General features: G+C 35.9%; 1 non-coding gene across 1 annotated transcript; it reads left to right on the top strand.

The window, feature by feature from the left end:
* The first annotated feature begins 19,054 nt into the window (after positions 1 to 19,054).
* Positions 19,055 to 19,160, top strand: LOC145625744 (small nucleolar RNA R71). Its single transcript, XR_014110650.1, has one exon. It is a non-coding gene; the product is annotated as a small nucleolar RNA R71 (small nucleolar RNA).
* The last annotated feature ends 1,752 nt before the right edge of the window (positions 19,161 to 20,912 follow it).

Below are 20,912 nucleotides of genomic sequence, written 5' to 3'. Positions count from 1 at the left end.
TCCCATCTTCTCTAGTTTTCTCGTTTCTTTCTTTGCTTGAATAATGTCATCATTTTTCCCTTGGGTTGGATTTTGTTTTGCTCGAGGACGAGCAAAAGTTTAGCTTGGGGGAATTTGATCCGTGCCATTTATGGCACCTTTAGGCTATGTTTTCTTTATATTTCTATGCTCCTTTGTAGTCGTTTATGTAGTGTTTTTAGAGAATAATGCTCGATTCGCGTGTTTTTGTGTTAGTTTAGAGAAATGCATGCTTTTAATGGCTTTCTTATCATTTTATTCATTTCTCGGCTATTTCTCTTGCTTCTCCGTTTCTTTGTCTTGTTTTGTAGGTACGTCGCGGGCTATATGCATGTGAATTGAAAATATCACCCACTAGGATCAATATGCACTTTTCGGAATTGAATTTGAGTTTGAAACAAAGGAAAACGAAGGATTGCAAAGTATCAAATAGGACCTTTGTGCATTGTTTTAGTCATATCTCAAGTTCTACAGATCGTATTAGGGTGATTCATGTTGGGTTAGAAACTAGACTTGAAGATCTTTCCAATGATAGGTGGCACGCCTTCATACGATTCTTAGATCGGAAGTTACAGCCTTCTGAAGTTGGCCCTAGAAAACTGCCGCGGGCGCGGGCTTCATTACCCGCGGGCGCGGGGTTGCTGCAGCTCCAAAACTGCCGTATTTGGGCAGTAAGCACCCGCGGTTGTCCCGAGGGAGCGGGCCTTGGCCCCGCGGGCGCGGGCTTGGGCCGCGGGCGTGGCTATCAGGGTGTCCGTTCCCCTCCGCGGGCGCGGCCGATTTCTCCGCGGGCGTGGGTTTCTGGGTCTTTTACGATTTTAAGCTTCTTTTCTCCTTTTTTTTATATAGTTTTTGGTTTCCTTTATTATTCATTCATGTAATTCTTTAGTTTTAGTTTAGTTTTCTCTCTCTTAGGTTGAGATCTTCTCTCTCTAGATTAGGAGTAGTTTTAGAGAGAGAAAGTGAGGAATTTCAATGGTGATTGAGAGGTTAGATGCAAGTGTGACAATTGTGTTGGAGATCTTCTTAATTATCAATGAGCATTTCTAAACTCTATCTCATTCAATTGCTTTGTTTAATTTGATGTTTGTTTGGTTTGATATTGATATTTGATGTTTGATTAGAGTAATTGTTTTTGATATTTTGTTGATTCTTGTTCTCTATAGTTGATAGTTGATTTGATGATGTTTTTTGAGTAGTTGTTGGCTAAGAATTGGGTGAAACTTGTATGATTGATTAATTGTGATTAATTTTGGAATTGTGTTGATTAATTGTTGAGATTAAAGTGATTAACGAAGGTTTGCATGTGTGTAATTCAATTAGGCCTTGAGAATTATGCTAGATTGCATTGTAATTGCTAATGACACGAACAATTGATTTAGGGATTGCAATTGTCTATTGGTTTTGATTGTGATTCTCTTGATTTGTTATTCATAGTGAACCCTAGCTTAACAATTAGGAGATAACTCTTTGATTCCAATTGATTGCTCTTTTCATTAGTCCTCACAACCTTTGATTGGCATACTCTTCCAAGTTGTTGCAATTGACATGATTACTTGTTGATCCCCGTTCCTAGTGTTTTATTTCCTTGGTTACTTGTTTTGTTAGTTGTTAGTATTCTCTCTTACCTTCGTCTTTGACCTAGTTTAGGTGCATAATTGAAAGTGCTTGAACATTACCGTTCCTTTGGGTTCGACCCTTGACTTGCCTCTATACTCGTATTTAGGTTTGTTAAGTGTTTATAAATTTAGTTTGACCGAGGGAAGATTAGATAACGACCTAGTTTTTCCCTCGTCAAATTCTAGACACACCTAGCCAAGCTCAAAGTTGCTTTCGCCTTAGCCGTGAAAGGTTGATACTTTCTGAGGGTTTGGTCCCAAATCCCTATTTCAATTATTTAAATGTCTGATTTAATATATTCCTTGAAGTTACTAATGTGTGTATTTTGTTATTAGAAAGAGATACGAGACAACAAAGTAATTAGTGTTATTGCTCTATATATTTATAGAAAGCATGCTTAGATTATATTATTTCCTAGTATCATGTTAGAATGCTTTTATTGCTTTCTAGTATCATTCTTAGGTTGCTTCCTTTTTTCTGATATCATGTTAGTATCATGTTAGGGATAAAGATTTAATTTTTAATGTTTAGTGACATGCTAGGATTTGTTATTTATCTTGTTAGTATCATGTCTAGGATCTTACTAATATTATGCTTAATTGAGGATATTATTATTATGATGATGATTTTTTGTATCAATAATATTATGTTGCTTGATATATTATTGTTATTGCTTGATCACCCCCTCTCTTGTAGGATTAAAGGGAATTTTTACTTGAAATCACTCTTAATAACATAATTAATAATATTGTTTAGGCTAAAATGATTTTAATTCAATGCAAGTCATCGTGAATAATACATTTGTTTGTGCATTAATATTCAACCAACATAGATTAAATAAGTTTAAGATTAATATATTGATTGTTTGTTAGTCAGAAAGTGCACATGAATATGAGAAGCATAAAGTAGAGGCCTATTTGTACGGCAGGTTCAATCTCTTTTTGATATAGGGAAAGACTAGGTCGTTAAAAACTAATCTACCCTTGGTCAAAAAACAATTTATAATCTCTCAACACACCCCTATACCAAGCATAGAGTAAGTCGAGGGTCGAACCACTAGGAATGGGAGGTGAATTCTAAAGTCAAAGCTAAGCTATTTCGAAGCAAATGAGGTGAGGTGTGTCTATTCTACCAATCAAACAATTGAAACGAAAATCAAATTTATCAAGCACTAGGGTATGGATCCACATATACTCGTAATTAATTCAACTAATTGGGATTGGAAATGACTAAGTCAAGTGTTGCGAGGGAAAATCAATTAAGCAATCAAGAGAATATGGTAGGCTAATCTCCTAGAGGTCAAACTAGCGCCAACTACGAGAGACTCTAGCTAGGAAACTTGCAAACCTACTCAATCGACAAATGTAAGTCACAAATCAATATTCCGTATCAATGTGAACCTACAATGCAATCTAGTATGAGAAACTTAGGTTGATCACTCCTAAATTGAACACACACATGCACTTAATCAATCAACCAATTTAATCACAACATCAACTCCATAAATTTCCCCCAATTAGCATAAATCAATTACTCATATATGCTTCACCAATTCCCTAGCAAGAAAACTACTCACTATTCATGGAAATCATTATCAAAACTAAACTAAGCAACGAATTCATCATCATTATATTAATAAAAAATGTACCAATTAAAAAATCATTCAACTTGAACAATTAACAAAGAAATTGAGATCAAAACTAAGATTGCATTAAAGCAAAGAAATCTTTACAAACTTGCTTCAAATCAATGGAGAAAAACACTTGGAATCATCAATCTTCAATCATCAATCAAGAACTTCTCTCTCTAAAAATCTAACCTAATTCTATTCAAATTTCTGAAAAATTATACTCTCTCTAAAAATAGAAAGAAAATCTATATATAGTAAAACTAACTAAGAGAAATTCGTTAGATTGTCCCCAAATAAACCCGAACAGGCGCGGCCAACTACAAGAGAGAGAGCGGCCGGGAAAAACTGGGTACGGAACATGGACCTGAACAAATGCGCCCGCGCCCGCTCCCGAGAGAGGCGCGCCCGCGCAATGAAGCCGCGCGGCCGCGCCATAGCCGCGCGCGCCTGCTCCTGGGAACAGGGCAACCATCTTCCTTATCATTCCGATGCTCCTCGTGCGTTCCACTTAATTCTCTTGATAAACACGAAACCTTGCAGTTTCTAAACTCCATGTTTGTGCGTTCAAGACTAGAAATCATGCCCCCACGGCTTAAGGCACAGCTCAAGGTCTTTAGAAACTTGCACTTCTCCATGCTTGAGCTTCAAATGAGACCACTAGGCATCCTAATCAATGCCAAACTTGGGAAGAGGCCTCAGGAAACATGGATAACGACCTTAACCTGAAAAAAAGGAAAACAAGCATATAAAAGAGAAAATAACAAAATCAAACAAGAAATGCATTAAGAAAGAAATCAAACTAAGAAAATGCAAACTAAAAGAAATAAAGAGTAAAACTAAGGAAAAGCTAAGCAAAAGTGCTATAGAATAGCATGAAATTCATCCTAAAAAGAACCAAATGAGTGCCATAAATGACACTCATCAAATTCCCCCAAGCTAAACTTTTTCTTGTCCTCGAACAAAACAAAGCAAGAAAGAATAAGGATGAAAGACTTATTTAAAAAAGAAAAAGAAAGACATAAGACGGGAATATACACTAAGACTCACTTTCGTAGGAATCACGGTTGTTTTTAGCTACAACAAGCCCTTTACCCCAAAGTCGCCTATGAGGACGAGTGAGGTATCGTAAAGGTTTCCCAAGAGCTTAACCTATAACTCTCCACCAACATACATGAGGCAAACCACAAAAAGAAAAGTAAACGAAAGAAAAACAAAATTGAAACCTTTACGAATTGCACTTCACAAAATGACCACATTTCAAATGAATAAACATCTTTCTTAAGAAAATAGGGGTATGCACGTTTCAAGATATCCGAGGTTGATTGACAGATAGAGTATGCTAAGCATAGAGAACTAGTTATCACAATTCACCTTCATCCCGTTTGATCTTACCGCGTTCTTCCTATAATCTCAAATCTCCCTCCAATGAGCATCTCAGTAGCTCCTCGAAGGAGCCGGAAAAGAAATACTTTTAGGCTATTCGACGTCTTGACTATGCATCCCCTCTCTTTAGGCTTTAACTCATAATGCCCTCCCTCAAAATATGACTCAACCTCTAGGTCGAATGGTCTTTCCCCAAGGTTGTAACGTAAAGGAAAAAGGTTAGGGGTAGGCTAAAATTTTAAAATTTGGTGGTACACCTAGGTGATGAAGCAAAGATTGGACAAATAACACCAAAACCGAGAAGTCACCAAACAAAAACAAACTAACATCCCGAAGCTTATTCAAAGCTATATCCAATAGCATATATACAAAAAGCGTAAACGCTTTTCCCCTAAGCTAAAAGGAAGCATTGTCCTCAATGCTTGAAAAGGAGAAAAGAATCACATCAAAATATTTTTTATTTTTATCATTTTCAACTTTTTTTTCTTTTTTATTTATTTTCAAATTTTCTAAGTAAATGTCCATGCCTCTTATAACTTTGGACGGCTTTTTCAATTTTGCATTTATTATGTCCTTGCCTTTTTTACATTTAGGACGGATTTTTCCATAAATCATTTGCCATTATTCACAATATATACAAAAGACAAGCTTGCTTACAAATAGAACCAATATCCAAACTTATATACCACAAACTCCAAAAACATGACCATTTGCTTCACAAAAACCAAAAATGGAACAAAAAGAAACAAAAGGCTCAACGTTCTAAAGGTGTGGCTTGAAAAGAAGGGAAAAGGCTCAAATGCTTAGCAAGAAGGCAAATGTAAACCCAAAGAACTAAAATAAAGAAAATTAAACCCAGAAAAAGAAAAATTACCACCCTAAAAAGATGCCTTTGTCCTCCCTAGATGGTTCGGTCTAGTGTTTGAGAATTATGAGTCAAGATTCGAGATTAGGTCCGCAATAGCCAAGGATCCATGCGACTCATGCAAAACATGTAGTAGGCTTGAAAAACGATAAACCTCACATGGATTTAGCAAAAACTCATTATAGGTGTCAAATCGACCATAAGAAGCAACTACCAACATGCCACAAACAAGTAGAATCCGGTTTCATGATCCTCCTAGTTCTAGAACATGCTACCTTAGCATACACCTATCCTAGAGTCAACCAAGCATATTCTCAAACCGTGCATACCCATAACATTTAGGAAGATATTCATTCAAAAGTAAAAATCGGTTGTATATAGTCCAATTCAAAAGAAAAACAAAAAGTGACAAATAAAGCCTCAAAACATACCAAAAACCAACAACAAAAAGAAAGAAAAATAAAAGATAAGAAAAGAGAAAAGGAAAAACATAGTTAAAGGAAAAGAAGGAAAAGAAAGAATGGAACGAATATTCAAGTAAAGCATGTAATACCCAATCGACAAACAAGTGATCAAATGACAACAACGTCAATGATCCCAAACACTCTAGGTGTTAAAAGCATCCATCCTCGAACCATTCAACTTTTCCTAAAACTAATCCTAAACTATGCATCCAAGAAAATAAAAGAGAAATAAAGAAAAATAAGAAAGGTCTCACCGGGTATTCCAAGCAATGCGAAAGAGTAAGAAAGAAAGCAAACGCAAACCTTCAGGATACTCCAAGAGCAATTGCAAGGATAATAAACCAAGTGAGAAAAAAATAAATCTATATACAGAAACAAAATTGTTAGTAACTTCCAAACAAAATCAAACAGCATCATAGGTGACAGAAATGATCAGAGCAGCAGAGACAGAGAATTAGAGAACAGAGAGAAAAATTAGCCAATCAGAAAGCAGTCAATCATCTGCATCAGGAATCAACAGACATAAATCAACCATCAGGAAGGTTGAAATAAAGAACTAAAACATCAATATATCATCAGCAACAGAAATCAACAGACAGATAACAGAATCAAGGAACATCAGCAGATTACTATCGTAGGGAACAAACAACAGCATAAATCATCAGCAGAGAAAAATACCAGGTGTGAGATAAAGCCAAAGTTAACCAAAGAAGCAAGGGGGAGACAAAATAAGCGCAACAGACATAAGAATATTCCCCCAAGCTAAAAATGAGCTACCCCCCCAAGCTAAAACCAAGCTACAAGCCGGCAAAGAAACAAAAGAAAAGCACACAAGCATAAAAGCGAGGATAGCTAATATGGTATCACTCGGCACTATGGTAAGGGGTAGAATGAGCACTCCCCTTACCAACATGACAACATCACTAGAAACCTGGCTAGAAAAATCATCCATGATCATAGGACCCTTACCCTTCAACCTCCTTGCCTTCTCGGCTTATCCCTAGCAAAATAGTGGGACCAATCATCATATAATAACGTTAATCATTACTCATCTCTAATCAATTCCTATGCTCACCTCATTTGGGCTCTTGTTCAGTTTCGATTCCAATTCAAACTCATACTCAAAGACAAAACATATTCCTCAAAATAGATAACATGCCAAATGATTTCATCCTTAAGCTCTTTAACCATATGCATTAAAATCAATCTCTTTATCCTTATAACTTGGTGTCTCCATACACAAGTGTACAAAACTCAAATTACTCATTTTTAATATCTAGACAACGTATCTTAACAACAAATTATCCCAAAAAGAATACTCACATTCATGTGATGATGTGCATCCAAAATTTCTTAAAAAAAAAAATACATCTCAAATAAGACCATTGAAGCAAACCATCCTAACATAAGCAATTGAACTCTCGAAATCCTTAACATTCCTCAAAATTCTCATCATAGAAACTCACAAGGTAAAGGTTTAGGGATCCTACAAGAAAACGGGATTAACTACCAATAGCAAACCCTTCCCATAACCATATAATACAGTTCTTGCAGAAAATTAAGTTCGATGTTCAATCAAACAATCTTGATAGCTCACATATAATGATTCACATATTACATGTTGTCATCAATAAACATTTAGTCATACAACATGCTTGAACACCTCTCAAAAAATATATACATATGCACATAGGAAAGAAATTAAATTCTAGTCTATATGCCCTTTCCTCTCCTACCCAAGCTCACCAACATGCTTATAAAAGCTTTTAACACATATTTCTTACCTCAATCCTTGCTTTCCTGCAACATGAACAAACTAAAAATATTTTTGACTCTTTTTTTTTTTATTTTTTTTTTATTTTTTTTATTTTAAGAAATTCAAAAATAAGCTTTAAAAAAGACCGAAAAATTTTCGGCTTTCTTAAAAAAAATTCGGACATCCTTAAAAAAAAAATCGGATGTTCTTCATAAAAAAAAAAAAAATTGGTCATTCCTAAAATAAAAACAAAAATAAAATTCAAAACAATTTAGTTTAACATCGTTTAATTAAATAAGCACTTGGCCAAGTTTTAAAACAAAACAATTTAAAATACATTTTTTTTTTTTTTGCTTTAGTGGTAATAAAATCTCAATCAAAGCTCCCAGATACCACTTTGTAACATCCTAGAAATTCCTTTCTTTTAAATACCCATTCTACTCTTTTAAAAACACGATTTAAGAATAACTAAGACATTACCGCCACCGTGAAAACGGCTAAGGCAATTATCAAAAATACACAGCGGAAGACTCAAAATAAAAAACCGATTAAGCAAGTCAACTCAAAAGTCAACCAAACGAAAATAAAGTTTAAAACCAAATAAACAAAGTCAAATAAAATCAAACTACAACTTGGAACCATTAAAGGTCCTTATTCAAAAACCGTTCCAAAACCAAACCTTTGTGTTAGTCCACATAAAATATGTCATAAATAAATAAAGCATAAAACACCTTGTAACGTAATGAAAACTAGTAAGATTCACTCTTCTCTCATGCCCCATCATGATCATGCTTCAATACCTGAAAAGTTTATCTCTACTTGTTTCCACTACTCTCCATTAGAAATGAGTCATCATAGAGCCAAGGTAAAGACATGGCCAAATACACAAACACACACAATCAACAAAGCTGAATACATAAGCGTAAATTAGCCACACTAACATGCTTTCACCTATCAACACACACTTACCTCATTGCACCTGTTCACAAGCATACACACCAATCAACAAGACACAATGACTTAGACACTAATTAATTCATTTTGCGTTGATTACGCATCGAACGGGTTTCCACCTCCTAACCTCCCCCAAATAAATTTGAGGTTAACTGACACGGGAGCTAACCGTGCTAGCGACAAAACCACTCAAAGGTGGCGGAATTCCTGCGCATAATAATAAATAAAAAAAAGGAATATACAACGTCCGGTACTCCATTAGAAGTTATGGTTAAATATAAAACCCCATAACTCCCCCCATTGTTCATACTCAAGGTATATACGTTCCAAGAGTTTTGGTGTGTAATCTCTTTCACTTTACGTTATTTACATATTATTAGACTTGGTGATGACTCTCAAAGCATAATAAGTCAATCAACAATAATTATTCAATCAAACAAACATACCAATTTAATTCTTGAATAATTAGTGACCAAATATTATTTAATGTTGAACCCTTTTTAATTCTACCTCAGTGTCAAAGACACCCTAAACGCATAATGCGCCAAAATTCCTATCCCTCGTGTTAAAAACACCTTAAGTGCACAAAGGCACCAACATACAATTTATTCCTTGTGTACATAGACACTTATATAGCTCCTTCCTCATGCTTAAAGCATCAATAAAAATTATTAGAACCATAATAAAATTCCTTTTTAATATTCCAAACATAATTAAACATGTAGTTTAATTAATCATGCCTTCTAACATGCCATAAATAAAAATGTGGTTCAAACACAGCATGCCCAAAATATAATTTTCCAATCTATAACCATCACAAATAATTCATGCTTCCCAATTCAATCACAAACATCATAAATTCACAATTCCATACATATACCTTAGCATGATACTACTTGTAATTAATTGAAATCAAACCTAGCATGATTCTACATCACCAAAATATGCTAAGTACGCGTACGTACCTCAATTAAGCTCTTAAAATGGTCAATTACACTACAACACCTATCGAACCAAGTCTCCTACAAAAAGGGACAATAAACCTATATTAATTACCTTAGTATACACAAATTTCTAGCAACTTTTAAACATTTTAAAACCTCACTAACAAGCTGAAATTTTGGTTTAAAACCTTTAAAACTCTCTCTTTAAGAGAGTAATTAAAACCACAAAGTGAAAACTCAATTATAGTGTTCATATAAAAATTCCAGCATACTTTTTAAGGCTTAAACCCTTTTAAAAAAATTTGAAAATTATATTAAAACCACTTAAAATATTCTCTACTTATGGGTAATCAACTCCCTTTAATTAATACACAAAAGTAGTATGTAAATAATAATTCCAGCATTATTCTTTTAACAAAAACCCATTAAAATTTCATTAAAACTCCATAAAGATACAATCTTTAAGCTTTATTACCACTTACAATCAATGGGTATATAAAACCCCCAAATCAATTGTGAGTTAGAACCCTAAAAATCAACACTTTAATAATTAAAACCCTAACTTATAATTTTATGAAATCTGAAAATAAAACACATTATTATTTAAAATTTACAATCTTTAATCATCAAAACATAATTATGATACTAATCAAACATACTTTGAATAATTAAAACCAAAACCCATAAATAAAATCATCAAAATAGCTAGAATGAAAAGAGGAGAGAAAAGGGAAGAAGGAGGTGACCCGTGGTGGTGGTGGTCGGCTGGTCGCCGGCGGCTGCTGGGCGGCCGGAGGTGGCTGGTGACGTGGCAGGTGTGAGGTGGCGGGTGACGTGGAGGAGCAAAGCTTCCAACTTCTCCTTGCATTGTGAGAAGTTCACGTGAAGCAGGGGAAAAGAAAAGTAAGAACAAGAGAAGAAAATAAGGAAGAAGGAAAAGAAAAAAAAGCTTACCCCTTTGACTTTTGTGTGGCAAATTTGGGGATCAAAGGGATATTTATAGAATAGGGTAAATTATAATTATTTGGGCCTCATAAGAAATGGTATGATGGGAAGAATAATTGGCCCAAATAAATTAGTAAATAAAATGATTAGCCTTATAGTGAAAATGGGCTACATTTAGATTAATTAGTTATTGACCCAAAACTTGTTTTATTTATATATTCCAATAATTAAAATAGTTTGACCCAAAATATATTTTATTATTAAATAAATAATATATATATAAAATACATTAAAATACGGGGTATTACAGGTACGGATAGTTATGATATGGTTTGATATCCCCTCTCATAACATGGAAATCATAGACTTTTCTAGCATGAAAGTCATAGCCTAATACAAAACCGCACCCCAAAGGTGAACAATTTAGAACATTTGTTATGGAATCAATTTTAGCATGCAAAAGAGACAAGTCAATAGTAGAAATAGTAGAAGAAGAGGGAGGAGTTGAGGATGTACCTCCCCGGGAAGATTTACCTTTGCGGGATGAAGATGGAGCAAGAGGAAGATAAGGATTATTCCAGAAGTTAAGCAACGGAGGTCTCTTGAGGACTTGATCAATCGGCACCTTGTTAGGTCTCCATGGAAGAGGGGTGTCCACACATCTAACCATAGCCTCGGGATGAAAGATAGGGCACCAATCCGTAGTCCTTGTAACCTTCCAAATAAGCTTTCTTTGGTGGTGCGCTCCAAAAAACGTTGATTAATCATGGCATAGATGCTTAAGAAGTGGTAAGGAGCTTTCTCACTTTTATCATGGATTGGGACAAGCGACTCGAGCATTGCTTCATACTTCTTGTTAAGAAAAAGGATCAAAATGGTGATCATACCCCCCAATTGGATACTTCCGGAGAGATGGACACCATCTCTTATATCAAGGAAACGGTCGAGCAAACGCGAAGTGAAGTCAATGACCGCTATCCCCTCTTCAAATGGCTTATCCGCTAGCCATAACAAACTCAACTCCTCTCGACAAATAGCACCAAGGGATTCCTTGGAGAAGAAAGTATATGTGAGGAGTCGGCTAAAATACCTCAAGGCCGCATGAATAATTGACATTGCCTTAGAATATTGAGGACTATATGAGTCCTCGACATAAATATGCCTCCACCACATGAATTCACAATAATTGTTATCACGTTGCACAGTACCGAAATACCTCATACACAAGTGGGACATCCTCACTAGGAGTTGGAAACTTGAAGACCTCATTAAGATAGGAAAAGAGGCACCGAATGATCATTGTTGAAAACATGAAAAGAAATTCTTCGAGAAGTTTCACCTTCCAAATCTTCCTCAAGGACCTCAAGAGAAGAAAGGAATTCGAAAGTAATCCGAGAGTAAGTAGGAGCATGAAGGCTTAGGAACTCCTCTAACCCCAAGTTTCGAGCCAAAAATCTCACATCATCGTCGATACCCAACAAAGTAGTCGTCAACGAATCATAAAATCTAGTAGAAAAGAGTGTTCGAGTTGAAAGCTTGGCAAATATCTCCCAATGCTCTTCCTTTGTGTACTCAATTCCATAAGTCTCTGAAATGTGTGAAGGGGGAGGAACCACCTCCCTATAGGTAGAGCATCTAGCCCTCTTAGCTCGACGTAGAGTAACCATTCTACACACATAATTGAAAAATGCTCTAGTGAGTAAAGACTATGAGTCACAAGTATGCATCATGAGAAACAACACTCCAAACCATCATTAAAAATAAACTATGCACATTAACATTACTATATCAATATAATCAAACTATAATCCCAACAAAGGTGGTGCCAAAATTATAGAATGTTCAAGCAAAATCATCAAGTACAAGTTCATAATAATCACCAAAATTTCATCATTAACACAACAAATGAAGGAGTTGTAGGCAATATGCATACAAATATGAGGCTATAACCAAATCAATCTAAACACTCATGAACAACCAAGGTAGAAAATTTATCATAAGTATCAATAGAAATGAAGAAATCATACCTTAGATTGATGAGAGTTTACAAAGAAAAGAAACATAAAGCACTAGCAAACACAAATATGCCAAATTGCAAGCAACAAACCCCAAACCAAAGGGGTACCTAAAAATCCCAACTTTAGGAAAGAGAAAATCACAATGAAAGTGTTAAAGTAGGGATTAAGAGTAATAAACAACTAAATGAAGTGAAAAATGGTGAAATTTCTGTAGTAAAATAGTGAAGGAAAATTGTGATGATGCTTGAACATTAACCAAGTAGAAATAAAATGAAAATAAGAGAGAGAAAAAGAGAGAAGGTCGGTGCGTTTAAAGGACATCAGCAGGGGGTGCGCGGCCGCGCCACAGGTCTGCGCGCCCGCGGGGCCGCTCCTTAGTCGCGCGCGCCTGCGCCCTTCTAGGTATGCCATCATCTGAATTAGAGGTGATTATTTGCGGGCTTGGGCGGGTAGCAGGCCGGGTTTATGCTTATTTTTTTGTCCAACAGGCTTCATGTATCAAACCCGAACCCTTTTATGCGGGCTTGATACATTGTCCATGCCCGCTTACTAAACGGGCCGGGCTTGACCGCGGCTAATGAGCCTTAATTTTTTGTTGTATTTTTTATAACACTAATTAATCTATTTATTATTTACATGTGCTAAAATTATTTTGGTAGAGTTGTCTTAAAAAATTTTATTCACAAATAATGATAATAGAAATTAAAAACACACAAAATATGTCATAATATAAAATTAAAATAAATAATTGTAACCAATAAAAGCTTATAGTTCATTATAGTCTCTCTGTATTGATTATTTTATTTTCTTAAATACACAAAGTATTATTTTTATTATTAAATATATCACTAACTAAATAAAAATTATTAAAATAGTATTATTATATTATAAATGGGCCGGGCGGGCTAGCCCAAGACACATATTTTCTTGTCCATAACTGCCAATTTACATTAACAGGCCAGGCCTAGCCCGCCCAAATATCCAATATTTTTCAAAAAGGTTGTCCAAGCCCATCTTCTTTGCGGGCCGGGTTGGGCGGGCCGTCCCGCCCATGAACAACTCTAATCCGAATCCCTTCTTGTTTGCACATTGGTGAGTACATAGGAAATGATCATGATAAAGGTTGAGGCAAGCAGTTTCTAAACCCCAAGAATGTGTGTTCAACACAATATTTTTATGAGCCCACCATTTGAACCCACCAAACTTCAACTTTTAAGCATACATCCAATTCACCAACTTGAGAAATATCTCTTCAAAAAAGGCACCAAAATTGTTGGAAATCCAATCAAAACCACCTAAAAAAACAATCAAGAAAGGAAATCAAATAAGAATAGAAACAATAAAAAGAAAACAAAAATGAAGAAAAATAGAGAAAATGGTTAGAAACTCGGGTTGCCTCCCAAAAAGCGGTTGTTTAAATTCATTAGCTTGACGTTCTCCACCCTTCAAGGTGGATAAAAAAGATTCATATCATGAACAAACCCCACAAAAACTCCATCATATTAGCGCTTGAGCCTATGACCATTGACTTTGAAAGTTCTTGAAAAATCCAAAGGAGATATTTCAACCGCACCATTAGGAAAAACCTCTTGAACAACAAAAGGACCACTCCAACGAGACATTAGCTTCCCGGGAAATAATCTCATCCTAGAATTGTAAAGGAGTACCTTGTCACCAACATTGAACTCCTTCTTCACAATTAGCTTATCATGCACTTCCTTAGTGCGAGTCTTGTACATGCTTGCAACTTATGGAGATCAAGCTAACGTTGCTCACCCGCACTTGCCAAATCGAAATTGATTTTCATTATAGCTTAATGAGTACGATGCTCAAGTTCGACCGGAAGATGACAAGACTTCCCATAAACCAAGCGGTAAGGAGTAGTGACAATAGGAGTTTTAAAAGCCTTTCTATATGCCCACAAGACATCATCTAGCTTATCCGACCAATCCTTCCTATTTCTTGCTACCGTCTTCTCAAGAATCAATTTGATTTGACGGTTAGACACTTCGACTTGCCCACTAGTTTGAGGGTGATAGGGGAGCCCGAAACGTTTATTAATTCCAAGTTTCTTCAACATCTTGCGGAAGGCGCTATGCACAAAATGAGATCCATTATCACTAATAATTGCCTTTGGGATGAAAACCTTGGGAAGATTATCTTCATAAACATCTTCATTGCTACCTTATGGTCATTGTTAGGTGAGGCAATAGCTTCCACCCCTTTTGATACATAATCAACGGCAACAAGGATATATTGATTCCTATATGAAGTAGGAAAAGGACCCATGAAGTCTATTCCCCAACCATTAAAATCCTCCAACTCTAGAATGGGTTGTTGGGGCATTTCGTTTGTCTTTGAAATGTTTCCAGTCCTTTGGCATCGGTCACAAATCTTGACAAACTCCCAAACATTCTTGAAGCGATTTGGCCACCATAGTCCGCATTGAAGCACCTTTGAAGCCGTTTTTGAGACACCCATGTGACCTCCACTCGGATCCGAGTGACATATCTTCAACACACTAGGAAACTCTTCATTTGGAACACATCTCCTCAACAACCCATCAACACCCCTTTTGTACAAAATCGGTTACCCAAACATAATGCCTAGCCTCCCTTTTGAGCTTATTTCTTTGATTCTTGGAAAATGAAGGAGGAAATTCCCCACAAGCAAGATAGTTCACCAAATCGGCAAACCATGGGATTTCCTTCACATCTATAGCATACAAAGAATCATCTAACATTCTATCTTCAATGGGAGACCCATCATCTTGAACTTGAAAATCCTCAAGCCTAGATAGATTATCCGCTTCCACATTCTCCGCTCCTTTCTTATCTCTAATCTCAAGGTCAAAAGTTTGAAGCTCTAACACCCAATAAATTAGTTTTGGCTTTGATTCCTTCTTCCCAAAAAGGTATTTTAGGGCCGTATGATCGGTGAACACAATTGTTTTGGACCCCAACAAATAGCAACGAAATTTTTCAAAGGAATGAACAATAACCAAGAACTCCTTCTCCGTTGTAGTGTAATTCCGTTGAGCTCCATTTAGAGTCTTGGACATATAATAACTCACATGAAGTTTCTTAGTAATTCTTTTACCTAAAACTCCTCCAATAGTCGTATCACTTGCATCACACATTAACTCAAATGGCAAGTCCCATCTTGAAGCTTGAACAATTGGAGTGGAGGTTAGAGCTTTCATCAACTTATTGAATGCCTCCAAACACTTGTCATCGAATACAAACTCGACAGCCTTTTGAAGAAGATCATTGAGGGGCTTTGTAGTGAGGGAAAAATCTTTAATGAATCTTCAATAGAAACCGGTATGGCCCAAAAATGATCTCACACCTTTCACATTGACCGGAGGTGGCAACTTTTCGATAACCTCAATCTTCGCCTTGTCAACCTCTATGTCTTTGTGGGAAATTTTATGCCCAAGGACTATTCCTTCTTCAACCATGAAATGACATTTTTCTTAATTCAACACCAAATTCACTTTCTCACATCTTGCTAAATACTTTTCAAGATTTTCTAGGCATGCTTCAAAGGAAACTCCACCTACGGAAAAATCATCCATAAACACCTCCATCTCCTCCTCCAACATGTCTCCAAAGATACTCATCAAACACCGTTGGAAAGTGGCGGGAGCATTGCAAAGGCCAAATGGCCTTCTCCTATAAGAAAAGGTACCATAGGGACAAGTAAAAGTAGTTTTCTCTTGGTCATTGGGATGAATAGGAGTTTGGAAAAATCCCGAGTAACCATCAAGGAAACAATAGTACTTGTGCCTCTTTAGTCTTTCAAGCATTTAATCAATGAAAGAAAGGGGGAAATGATATTTCTTAGTCTATACACATCCGCCAACTGGTGACCGTCCTTGTTGGAATAAGCTCACCTTTTTCATTCTTGACGACGGTCATGCCTCCCTTCTTTGGAACGACATGAACAGGTGAGACCCATCTAGAGCTTAAGATGGGGAATATGATTCCCGCATCTAGAAGCTTAGTGATCTCTTTCTTCACTACCTCCCCCATTTGGGGATGTAATTTCCGTTGTCGTTCAATAGAAGGAAGGGCACCCTCCTCAAGGGTTATGTGGTGTGTACATAAAACGGGGCTTATACCTTTGAGGTCATCAATGGTATAACCTAAAGCACCTTTGTGCTTTCTCAAAACACCGCATAATGTTTGATCTTGGCTTTTACTCAAAGATGCGCTAACAATCACGGGGTTAGTAGAATTTTGGCCTAAGAAATCATACCTTAGGTGTGATGGTAAAGGTTTGAGCTCTACCATAGGAACACCTTTACCTTCCTTGATCGAAGCCGCTTGCAAAGCCTCTTGGCTTGAGATTTTCATGCAAATTTGCTCATCACTTCCCTCAACGCTTCCATCCAACAAGCTCTCATACAAAGCCATGTCCTTGCTAGGAGCACCTATATTTTCCTTATTCAACAAAACACACTCAAGAGGATCATTAGTTGTGAGTAAGTGCTCATGCATTGAATGTACAAGATTATCTAAGATTTCAACTCTCATGCAATTCTCAAGAGATGAAGAAGGATATTTCATACTTTCATTCAAATCAAATTCAACTCCCTCATCTCCAATTTTAAGTGAAATCTTAGAACTTTTGACATCAATCAAAGCACCCAAAGTAGCAAGAAATGGTCTAATAAAAAATAATAGGAATTGTAGAATCCTCATCTATGTCAAGGACAACAAAATCTACCGGAATGATGAACTTTCCTACCCTTAGGGTAACATCCTCTACCTTGCCCCTTAGGATCCTAATTGATCTATCGGCTAATTGTAAGGTAATGTTGGTAGGTAAAAGTTTTCCCTTCTCTAGTATTTGATATACCGAGCATGGCATAATGCTAACACTAGCTCATAAATCACACAAGGCATTATCAATTTGCATTTTATAAATAGCACAAGGGATAGAAAAGTTTCCGGGATCCTTCAACTTGGGTGGGATTTTGTTCATTATGATTGCACTACAATTCTCGGTCAAGTTAACCATTTTTGCCGCATCACAAGTTCTTTTTCCACTCAAAATCTCCTTAAGGAACTTTGCATAATTTGGCATTTGTTCTATCACATCGGTAAAAGGAAGAGTAAGATGAAGTTGTCTAAGAATCTCTATAAATTTCCCAAATTGCTCGTCTAGCTTGTGACTATTAAACTTTGGGGGGTAAGGGAGCTTAGGTTTATAAACTTCTCTTTCTCTCTCCTTCATCTTCTCAACTTGTTCCTTATTGACTTCCTCAACTAATGTATTCTCATCTCTTTCATTCTCAATTTGGCCATTGCTAGGACTATCATTATCATCACTCTTCTTAGAGATTTCACTCTTAAGGACCCTACCACTTTTAGTCACAATATCATTCATAGGGATTTTAAGATCTAAGCTTTGTGAAGACAAAGAAGAAAGATTTTTAAATTCCTTAAACTCATTAGCCAATTGAGAAATTTGGTTCTCTAACCCCTTATGGCAAGTTAACATGTCATTGAATTTCTAATTTCTTAGGGTCATGTAGGTTTCCAACAATTTGGCTTGCTTCTCTATGACACCTTACAAGAAACTCCTAGATGAAAATGATTGATCATACAAATTATCACTATGCTCTTGGGTATTCGGAACAAATCCAAGTGGGGCATCTCTTTGACCATTCGATTGGAAGTTTCCCCTACTTTGATTGTTCCAATTACCTCTACATTGATTTTGGCCGCTATCGTGATTATGGTTACCATAACCTTGGTTATAGTCCCCATATCCTTGGCCATGACCTTGACCATTATAACTATGGTTGTTATAGCTACCCCAATTCCCTTGGATTCCATGGTTTCTATAACCGCCATTTTGGTTATAATTGTCATAGTATATTTGGTTGTGATAATTCCTATTTCCAACATTCCTTTGAGCATCAAATCTAGGTCCAAAATAGTTATTAGCAACTAAGTTCACATGTTCATTCTCACTCCCAACATATTCATTACAAGGAACATTAGGGCAAAAAGAAGCACCGTGGTCATTCATTCCACACAAATCACAAAACCAACATTCTCTAATCATGCAACAAGAAGAAGGAAGAGAGTTAGAGGAAGGAGTACCTCTCCCCTTAATTTGGGAGGGAAGAATTGGTGCTTGTGAGGTCGCGCTCTCGAGCTTATACTTGATAGAAACTACCTCCTTTCCTAAATCCGAAATTTGAGTCGACAAATTGTTGATAGCATTGAGTTGTTCCATTGAGCATCCCATTGTACTACTTATGTTTATCGACTCCTTCTCACCATCTTGCCATTCCATGTAGTTTCTAACTACATCCTTAATGATACCTACAACCTCTTCCTCAGTCTTATTCATGATTGGGCCTCCGGCTCTGGCATCTAGACTTGCTCTCCCTTGAGGACTCAAACCGCCATAATTAATTTGAATGATTAGGTAAGTGGGGATTCCATGGTGAGGACACTCACGTTGGTACTCTTTGTATCTCTCCCATGCTTCATTAAGACTTTCACTAGACTTTTGCTTGAAAACTTGAATTAAAGCTCTTGCCTCCGTCGTTTTCTTTTGAGGGAAGAAACGGGAAAGGAATTCCTTGGTGACTTAATCTCAAGTTTTCAAAGAATTAGACTTCACTTCATTATCTAACCACTCTTGAGCTCTTCCAATTAGAGAAGAAGGAAATAGCTTAAGCCTTATGAATTCTTGAGCTACCTCGCTCACCTTAATTGTGTTGCAATATTTCTCGAATTTCTTAAAATGATTTAGGGGGCTCTCATTAACTCCTCCACTATATTGCCTTCTTTCGATCAAAGTTATCATTGACGGCTTGATTTCAAAGTCAATATCCTAGATTAATAATGGAGTGTAGATACCTAAAAATGTCTCCCCAAAACCAAATCGGATGATGAACAACCTTTCACCGCCATTATTGGTCGGGTTGAGTATTTAATCTTGGAGTTCTTAAATCCATAATTCCATTTAATAAACCAACCCCAACTTCTAGCCCATTTCCCCAAACCATAACTTATTTTCCTCTTTTCGTGCCTTTAAAATTAAAATAATTCATTTCGTGTCCTTTAAAATCATTCATTTCGTGTCCTTTTTATTAAAATGTTTATTCCAGTTTATTTTGGTCCATAATATAGGTCCAATGATTTAATAGTTGGATGGGGCTTGAAAAAAAATTTCCAACGATATATTACAAGCCCAAATCCGAGTTATAACGAATAAGTTATGGCCAAAATATTAAACTGAGCCTAAACCGAGCCTAAGCCCACCTTACCTACGACCCAATGATCATGTGGAGGGTCCAAATTATTTAATCCCATTCCTAAAAAAATTAGGATTAATTAGAATCTTCTATAAGTTTCTAAAAGATCTTAATTATCCATTTGAAAAGATAAGATTAAAGATTTTGAAATTGAATAAAACTTTTCTTTTTGAAAATCCTATTTCTATACGAATTGAAAGACATTCAAAGATAGTCAGATATGATTTTCGCGCCTCATATTTTTTTATCTAAATTTTATATGTTTGGATAGCCCTTGATATTATATTTCCAACGATATATTATAATATCAATTCCGAGCTATAACGGAAAAGATATGAATAAAATATCAAACTTTATCCAAAACTTACACCGTCTAACTATTTCGGACATATCTTTTGTTCTATAAAATATTTTAATCTGATTCTAATTGATTTATAAACTAGACTTCAAGAGATTTCCAACGACATCTTTTTTTATGTTATTCCGATTTATGGATCAAAAGATAAGATAAAAACAAAAACCGTAAAAACTGTTGTCTATCGCAAGAGTATTATTATTCCGATTCGAATTCTTATCTTTTTTTTATTCTTCGATCCCTTTTTTTTCTCTATAAATAGAGGTCATATGACCCCTTTTTAAATCATCAACAAGGTTGATCACAAAATAATTCTTTTCTCCCTCTTTAGCCTGAACACTAGCCTCCCTATTCTTTCATTCATTACTTAAGCACTCCAAGGAGTTCATACAATACCCTAAGTTATATACTTAAACAAAGGCGTGAAAGTTATAATTAATTGAGAGTTTGGACCAAATCAACTCTACATTTATTTAATTTAATTATTTTAATTCGATTTATATTTTTATTGAAATTACTAACAATTTATTCATGATGTAGCAATTTAAAGGAACGCACGGAATGTGAGTAATTAGTTAATTTAATTACTCTTATTTTATTTTCTTATTGCTAGTATCATGATTAGGTTATTTTATTATTCGAGTTGACTAACACTATTATTGTTAAATTGCTTCCAAT

The sequence above is a fragment of the Chenopodium album genome, chromosome 3, assembly GCF_948465745.1.
Source record: "Chenopodium album chromosome 3, dcCheAlbu1.1, whole genome shotgun sequence".
In the NCBI taxonomy this organism is placed as follows: Eukaryota; Viridiplantae; Streptophyta; class Magnoliopsida; order Caryophyllales; family Amaranthaceae; genus Chenopodium; species Chenopodium album.
This window is presented reverse-complemented; position numbering and strand designations above follow the sequence as displayed.